The 8870-nt window shown below is 35.4% G+C and overlaps 1 non-coding gene across 1 annotated transcript; it reads left to right on the forward strand.

Annotated features, from left to right (window-relative positions):
• The first annotated feature begins 6361 nt into the window (after positions 1 to 6361).
• LOC126008491 (U6 spliceosomal RNA) lies at positions 6362 to 6468 on the forward strand. The gene has a single exon (XR_007495819.1). It is a non-coding gene; the product is annotated as a U6 spliceosomal RNA (small nuclear RNA).
• The last annotated feature ends 2402 nt before the right edge of the window (positions 6469 to 8870 follow it).

The raw sequence follows: 8870 nt of genomic DNA on the forward strand, positions 1-8870 counted from the left end.
TGCCACGATGACCCAGAAACTCAGTAAGAGTGTCATGTGTATGAGTGTATGAGTATACTGTATGAGTGTTGTGTATGTAAATATTTTTGGAATTATTATGTTACTGACCCCACCCTGATCTGGTGATTGTGCCCTACCCTAGGGTGTGGCCTGGCATTCTGCCCCCAGCCTAGGGTGGTACCTAATTCTGCTTCCACCATTGGGTGGTATCTGATTCAGGGAAATAAAAACAAGGGTCTGTGGAAGGCGAGGGGTGGTTGGCTGGAACTGAGGCTGAGACCTTGGACTTCAGTCTTGTCCACCGAATAAAGCTAATATTTCCACAAGCCTGACTGTCTGCGAGCTGTTTACCTGCCGGTTCACCTCAGAACCATTAGCTGGACAGGGTGGCCAACGCGTGCTTTGAGCTGGAGGGAAAAGACCTCATCCTCCATCCCTCCATCAGTCAACCTCTTCAGGGGCTGACTTGCAATATAATGGCGCCTGAACAGGCTGAAACTGGACCCTCAATAACTGTAAGAGAAATACTTCAGTGGAAATTTCCTCTGCTGAACATTAAATGATTTCTGTGGTTAGTCATGTGGATTCTGCCACCTTTTTGCTTATGCATTGGTTCTCTAGTATACAAGTGGATTATTCCATTTTGTTTAAAACTAATTGGTTTTGATCTAAGGACAATCACTGCAGTTGGATGGTTGTGGTCTATATTTCAAATGAAAATTGCATTGTCTCCAGTCATCATAGTTTGTGGAATTTCTGTGTTGGCTCACATTATTACTGTGAGCATAGTTATTGGCTGGTATTTAGGAAATAGAAAGTGTAGAAATGGTGAGGGTAAAACCAGTATGGATAATAAGGAAATCTTTCTGACAAAAATTCAGACCAAGTTGCGGGCTGACAAATACAGCCCCATCATCAACAATATAGAAATTTTTGCTGGAAGAAAAACAACTCGGAAAGTTAAGCCTGATTCTAGCAAATTGCATGACAGTAGTGACTCAGACAATGATCAACCTCCAGTGCTAACTCCAAAAGGGAGGCCTCATTCTATTCACAAAATTGAATTGCACAACAGTGCAGATTCAGACAATGAACCACAGGCACGGCCTCAGAACTCTATTCAGAGTAATTTTTCTAATCTGGCCTCATCCCCTTTACACAGGGTAAATGTTTCTAACTATGTACTCTATCAGATGGAAGAATTAGATTGGTTTAAAAAAGCATGTAAAGAGTATGGCCCAAAATTGCCATACAGTGTAGTTACTAAGACTTTGGAGTCATAACTCATCTTGGACTTTGTATGATTTTAAAAGAATTGCTGAAATATGCCTGTCATCTAAACAGCAAACTGAATGGGAAATGTACAGTTCAGAAGACGTAAAAGCCAAATTATATAGCCCGGATGGTACGAAAAAGCAAGTGGCAGGTGTTACTCTATCGTATGAGTTATTGATGGCAGAAAATCAATTTGCAAATATTCAGACACAAGCAGCTTTACCTAGAGAAATCTTAAATTTAATTAGGGATATTGCATTGTCATCATGGGAAAAATTTGATTCTAACAGCATTGGTAGAGGAAACTTTTTAAAAATTACCCAAGGCCCTTATGAGTCATATGCAGAGTTTGTAGGTAAGATTAAAGATGCTCTAAAGTTACAAGTTGAAGATGAGGAGATGAGAAACTTCTTAGTAAAATCTTTGGCTTATCATAATGCAAATTCAGCCTATAGATTAGTATTGAATACATTAACTGAAAAGGCAGATGTGAATGATTTCCTTTATGCCTGTCAGAATGTCTATGGAAAACCCCAACCCCCACCCCACTTAGACTCTGTACAAACCTTCCCAGTTACCAAGGGAATGATGCCTTACTCCCCTTGGGAACAGGACACTTTTCGTAAATCAGGTCTTTGCCGAAAATGCAAAAGGGGTCGCCACTGGGCGAAAGATTGCAGATCCAGAAAAATCATTGATAATAACCTAAGTAGAGGTTTCAACACAATCCCCAGGAGGCAAATCGCCTGCTACCATTGTGGAAAACAGGGGCATATCAAAAGAAACTGCTATTTCCTTAGAAATTCAGCTCCTCAAGGACACACATACAAGATGCAGGAAAACATCCACAGATCCTCCCCCCAGGTCCTTACAAATCAGGTAAACAGCTCGCAGAAAGTCAGGCTTGTGGAAATATTAGCTTTATTCAGTGGACAAGACTGAAGTCCAAGGTCTCAGCCTCAGTTCCAGCCAACCACCCCTCGCCTTCCACAGACCCTTGTTTATATCCCCCAGAATCAGGTACCACCCAATGGTGGGATCAGATACCACATAATGGTGGAAGCAGAATTAGGTACCACCCTAGGCTGGGGGCAGAATGCCAGGTCACACCCTAGGGTAGGGCACAATCACGGGATCAGGGTAGGGTCAGTAACATAATAATCCCAAAAATATTTACATACACAACAATGTAAAATCACACCAACAAAAAGTCATAAACCTTTATATTGGTTTAATATTTAATGAAGAACTTATAAAACTGGAACATATAGAACTACAATGCTTGGAAATATAAATATATTATAGTCTATTTGTTTAGTTTTCATGCTTTAAAATACTAATATCTTAATTTTTTACTGACATTTTTGTCATTAAATTTTATTTCACAATTCCCATAAGTATTTTCTTTTACTTATTGTATAACTTAAAGGCCCCAATATGGGAAAAATATTAAAGAGTGATTAGAAATATTATCAGTATTATGTGCTCTTCAAAGCTGGTTGTCTGGATATTTGTGAATCACGCATTTCGTTCTGCATTCCATTTTACAAGCCAATGACCCAACTGAAAAAAAAATAACATATTTTATTTTTCTGGAATCAAGATTATCCTTAGGGATTGAATGATTCAGAATGCCATACTATAGTGCCTGAGTTTTGTTCCCTCTGCATTGGAACATGGTGGTATGTTTTGAGAGCTTACGACTTTCTAATTCCTGGATATTTTTAGACATCTCCAGGTTTTTATAGAACTTAGAAAAATTGTATTTCATTCTATTACACCAAAAGAAATGTGAAAGCTGTGTTTAGGGATCCCACTATCTCCAGTAACATATAGTCCACTGAGATTGCACTTCTCTGCTTTTTCAGCAACAGTGAGATCTGGCACCTGCCATGATGACCCAGAAACTAAGTTGTTTCTCCTTCTGCTCTTACATTCCTCCAGGAGCTTATTTTAAATCTCTCTCTAAGTACCTTAAGTGATGTCCATGAGAATAAGTGATGCTCACAGGAACAAAGTGATGCCCACTGGAAGAAGTGAAAGTTTTCTCCAACATAATCTCATCAACATTTATTGTTGTTGTTAGTACTGTTGTTAGTATTGTTGTTAGTTTTGTCATACAAAGTTACCATATTTTAGTAGATGCTGCAAAAAAAAAAAGGTACCATGGTAATAGAAATATTGAAGAAGAAAATTTATCAGTGAATGAAATCTGGTAATATTTTGGTTCATGGTCATGCCAAGCTCTCCATTACCATTGATCTCATGCCATTTTTCAATAAAAAAAAATAAGGCCCCAATTTAGAGATAAAACTAAATGTTCCAATATAGGTTATCCTGGAACTGCATAAAAATTGATGTTTTAGTTAAGTGCATCATTAAATCCCAACTATTAGGCCTTTGCTGTGATTTTCAGAAATAAGAAAGCCACTCATTTCTATTTACTTTAAGGGATTTGTCATATTTGAGAAACTTCAAATTAAAATTTTATAGGGCAGCCTTGAGTCTGAATATGACATTTTTATTCAAACCACAGTCTTCTTAGAAAGCTGAGTTGGTTTTCTATTGGAGAACATATCTCAACAGAAAATTCTATTTGCCTTTCAACCTAGATTAATATTTATTGAGTCTGCTTTTCTTTTCACCTCTGACAAAACACTGACAAATTTTTCTTTTGTACAAAAGAACAAAATGTTTCTGTGTATGAGGGTGAACTTTTAAGGCTTGAAAGAAAAACTTTCTCAGCTTAAGAACAAATACAAATAAAATCATGTTTCAACAAAACACAATGAAGACAAATCCTGAAACAACTCCACAGTAATTTTGAATTCATAAAATTAATAGCTTATATTGTTCAGTGAATTATATCAAATATTAAAATTTACTATATAATTTTACATCTTATCAAATATGTTCCTAATTTTGTTCTATATAGTTCTAGGTGAAAATTACTGTCTATTAAACTATTAAACACTTTATCCCTAGATTCCTTTTTGAAATTCATTTACTAATTAAAATATTGCATTTGACATCCACTTTTTTATACTTAGTAATTGAATTTTTATTACAACAAATTGTTATGATAAGCTAATCAGCTAACATAATTTCCCTAATGCTAAAAATTTTGGTTATTTTTCTGTCTTGTTGAATTTTTAGACAAGGATCTATACCTTCCAGTATATTTATATTACTAACTGATAAATATAGCATTTACCAGTACTTAACCAGTCTTAACCAGAACAATTATTAAAGAAATTAAGGAAGTCCAAATAGGAAAGGAAAAGTGGAACTTTTGCATTTAACAGATAACATATATACAAAACCCCAAAGTTTATACACACTAAAAACTAAACTAAAAATAAGCCAATTCCATGGTTTCTAGTTACAAAAAAAATCAATACAAGAAATGCTGCACTTCTAGATAGAAGTAATTTACTGGGAGAGAAGTTTACAAAAGCAACCCACTTAAAAGTGCATCAAAGATAAAATATACCTAAGCTGTGTTTATTAACTTCAATAAATAATACCTAGGACTAAATTTATTAGTGACAAAAGCATATGAAACTTTTGACGACACAAATAAATGAATATATATTCCATTCTCATGGATTGTAAGTGGTAGTATTATTAAATGTCTCTAATATTTTAAGAAACCTATAATGTCAGTATTATTTTCTATAAAAAAATATCCTACTTATGCACCTGAGTGATAGCACAGTGGGTAGGGCATTTGTCTTGCACACTGCCAACCTGTCTTCAGCATCCTATATGTCTCTCCAAGTGCTCCAGAAATGATGCCTGATGCAGAGCAATGAGTAACTTCCAAAAAAATACATCCTACTCTTAGGGGCTGGAGTGATGTTACGGTGGGTTCTGTATTTGCCTGGCCTGCAATTTAGCTTGGTTTGATTCCCATAAGGTCCATAAAGTATACCTTTGAGCACAGAGATAGGAGTAAACCCTGAGAACAGCTGAATATGTACCACAAAAAATAATAATAATAATTTCTACTTCTCAAAGAATATAAGAAGTTTTAAATTTTTATAAAGTATCATAAGACCCTGAATAATGAAAGCAATCTTAAGATTGAAGACCAATAAAGATGCATGGATCAATGAATGATCAAAAGATTTAGGAGGGAGGGAGGGAGTGAGGGAGGAAGAAGGAAGGAAGGAAGGAAGGAAGGAAGGAAGGAAGGAAGGAAGGAAGGAAGGAAGGAAGGAAGGAAGGAAGGAAGGAAGGAAGGAAGGAAGGAAGGAAGGAAGGAAGGAAGGAAGGAAGGAAGGAAGGAAGGAAGGAAGGAAGGAAGGAAGGAAAATCAACACTGAAAAAATATTCTAAAAGCAAAGCTTGAACATGGCTTGAAAAATCTAAAGTTTACCTTGTTAGAGAAGGCAAGGTATCTCTGTCTCATCTTCTGTCACAGATCCCAAACCAAAGTAAATACTGAAAAGATGCAAATCTTATTACTAACAATATTTTTGAAATATAAGACATTTTGAAGTTTATGATATTGGAAACTCAAATTAGGTGGAGTATACAACAATGTAAGAAATAAATGGGTAGAATGAAGATGTGTAGATGACTGTAGCACTTCTGGTCACTGTATATGAGGACATTGTCTATAAGAAAATTATTGTTCTCAATCTGAATTAACCCACTTTGGAGAAAACAAAGAGACATCTTGCTTTATAGGAAGAGATGTGTAGCAATATTGATTATCCATTCTGTGTGTCTCTTGGATGGAACCCATATCATTGATATCTCTTTTCTCACTGCAATGACTAGTTCAGTATTGTCTACAATGAAGGCTCTCAATAAGTCCTTTCTGATGGAACGTGTTTCATGATGCTTTTATCGTTCTTCTGATTTATGGCACTTCATAGAGCCAAGAATAAATTATAGCAAGAGGAATAGATGCCACTCTACCAAAATCTTTTCAGTTAGTTGTTCAACTATATTTTACCAGGCAATGTGCATCTGTCAAACTGGGAAAGAAGAAAATATTTTTCATTTTAAGAGCTTTTGTCCATGTGAGTGATTTTAGTCCAAATGGAAGAGGTTCCCAATATGTTTAACTTCAAATGTGCTTGCTTCGGCAGCATATATACTAAAATTGGAACTATACAGAGAAGATTAGCATGGCCCCTGTGCAAGGATGACACGCAAATTCGTGAAGCATCCCAATACTTCTAACTTAAAATGTCAGTTCTTGAGAATATTCTGGCTTAAAAGGCTTGTCTCCTGCCTCAAAAAATTATGGCGTATTGTCAGGACTTTCTAAAACAGCATTTAGTGGTGGTTTGTATCCAGCACATGGAATCCATAAAACTGACTTAGTATATAGCACTTAGATAATTGGGGCAAGATAAATGCTTAAGCTCTTACATAAGCAAGAAAGTTTATCTCATTTGGATTAAGCAGGCTCAGAAAAAATAATATGCATTGGAGCAAAATTAAAATTCAAGTTATTAATGTCTCACCTTTTTGTATCATTGTCAAGGTAAGCTATGATTCTATTAAACAACTACTTGAATTTGCTGCAAAATCATTTAGTTTATAACACTGTATTTAGAATAAAGCTAGACTAACCTGCTTATTAAAAGAAATATATTAAGTTCTTCATTAAGCCAGCAGAGCATTCTCATTCTTCTAAATCTCCAGCAGGTGGAACATTGCATTTTTTCACAACTTTACAAAGTACTGAGCAATGATAAAAATATACCAACTCCAGAAAACATTTCAAATTTTAACATAACTTATAAGAAAATGAAAGTATTAATATACCAATAGATGGATTTAGTTTTCTATAATTAAGGTAAACCTGGGATGTAAGTCTAAATTAATAGAAGCCAAAAATTATATTAAAGCTCAGTAAATTATACCCAAGAAAAACACTTTCAATATTTCATTATCCTTAAAGATATGAGGTGATTAGATAGATGTTGGGCAACTAGAAACATACAAGCAAAGAGGTATATGTTCTAGGAAGACAATATTAACACATTTGAAAATTTCAATAAGTTATATTCAACCTTATTAGAGACATCAATACAAAAAAAGAGGGCAACTCAACAATATTTTCATAACAGCATTTGCATCTCAGAAAACAAGATCTGGACTTATTTAATTATATAATTTTCATTTCTCTTACTCCTTCTTAACTAATGTTGTAGTGTACCTCCCATGAACAAAATCTTTTTACATATGAAAGACTTATAGGTTTTAGTTGATGGTCATTCGGCAATGGCGTCTAACCCAAATTCCTTTACCATGAAGAAAACTGTGCCTATAAAAAAAAATGTTGCCTTCTGTTACTGTCTTCATTAGACTGTGCAAACTATGAATGGGACTTATAAAAACCCAAAACAATATATTATGCTTGAATATACATGCTCTCTAGAGACCTAAACAGGTGGGAGTGTTACTACAGTGGGTAAGACACTTGCCTTACATACAGTAAATTTAGGTTCAGTCCCCATCAACACACACAACTTCATAATTGAGTGATAATTGTTAGTCTGGAGGTCTTCAAAGTAAAAGTGCTCTTGACTCAATGAGGATCATGCTAGGGTGGACGATAATGGCCAACTTCAAGAAAATAATTAATCTGTAATTCTTTCATTAGAAATACACAGCTTCCAAAAACCAAAGTAGGATCTTTTAAGTCAATACAGAACTTCTATAGTCCACATAACAACTCATAGTAATCTAGGGACATATTTTGACAAGCAATATCTTAAATCTGTTATGTGAGAGAGGAGAAATATTACAATAGGTTTTAGGTGTCATATTTAACTAATTATCCACAACAACAATTTTTAATACAATAGCTCTAAGGATAATAATGTGATAAATATGTGAACAATAGCAAAGGTATGTTTTAGGCCCCACTGGTTTGACAAACTATAGGAATCATGTTGAATGCACATAATTGTAAGTTATTTCAAAACGGAATATATAAAAAACGTATGAGTAGCAGCACAGACTACAATAAACTGAATTATTGATGATGTAATTTTATTGAAATCTTTTTTCTTCATGGAAAAATAATGATAAATAACAGTTTCATTTTTAAGCATTTTATTTATTTATTTTTTAGTTTTTTGGTTTTTGGGTCATACCAGGTGGCATGCAGTCTCACTCCTGGCTCTGCATTCAGAAATAACCCCTGGCAAACTCAGTGGACCATATGGGATGTCAGGGATCAAACCTGTGTCCGTCCCTGGTTGGCCATATGCAAGGCAAATGCCCTACCACTGTGTTATCACTCTGGCTCAACAATAATTTTAAAAGAAAAATCAGCAATGCATAATTATGTGACAAATAAAAATAATCATTATAAAAATTAGAAGTAGAAACTTCTGCCTGTGCCTATCTGCCTGTGTTTCTGAATCCCTGAAGGTCTCCTCAGAGGCCTAGGGAAGGCACCCCCAAAAAACTGCATTTTGAAGCTGCCCAGTGAGTACATTCTGGCTGTAGGGGTCGCCGTCCAATAAGCTGCACTCTCTGGCCTGCAGAGGCTCCGCCCTGCTGTGCCTTTGTTCACTCTGAGGACTTCAAGGGAAACTTCTCCTGCCTGTGCCTGTCTGCCT

The sequence above is a fragment of the Suncus etruscus genome, chromosome 4, assembly GCF_024139225.1.
Source record: "Suncus etruscus isolate mSunEtr1 chromosome 4, mSunEtr1.pri.cur, whole genome shotgun sequence".
In the NCBI taxonomy this organism is placed as follows: Eukaryota; Metazoa; Chordata; class Mammalia; order Eulipotyphla; family Soricidae; genus Suncus; species Suncus etruscus.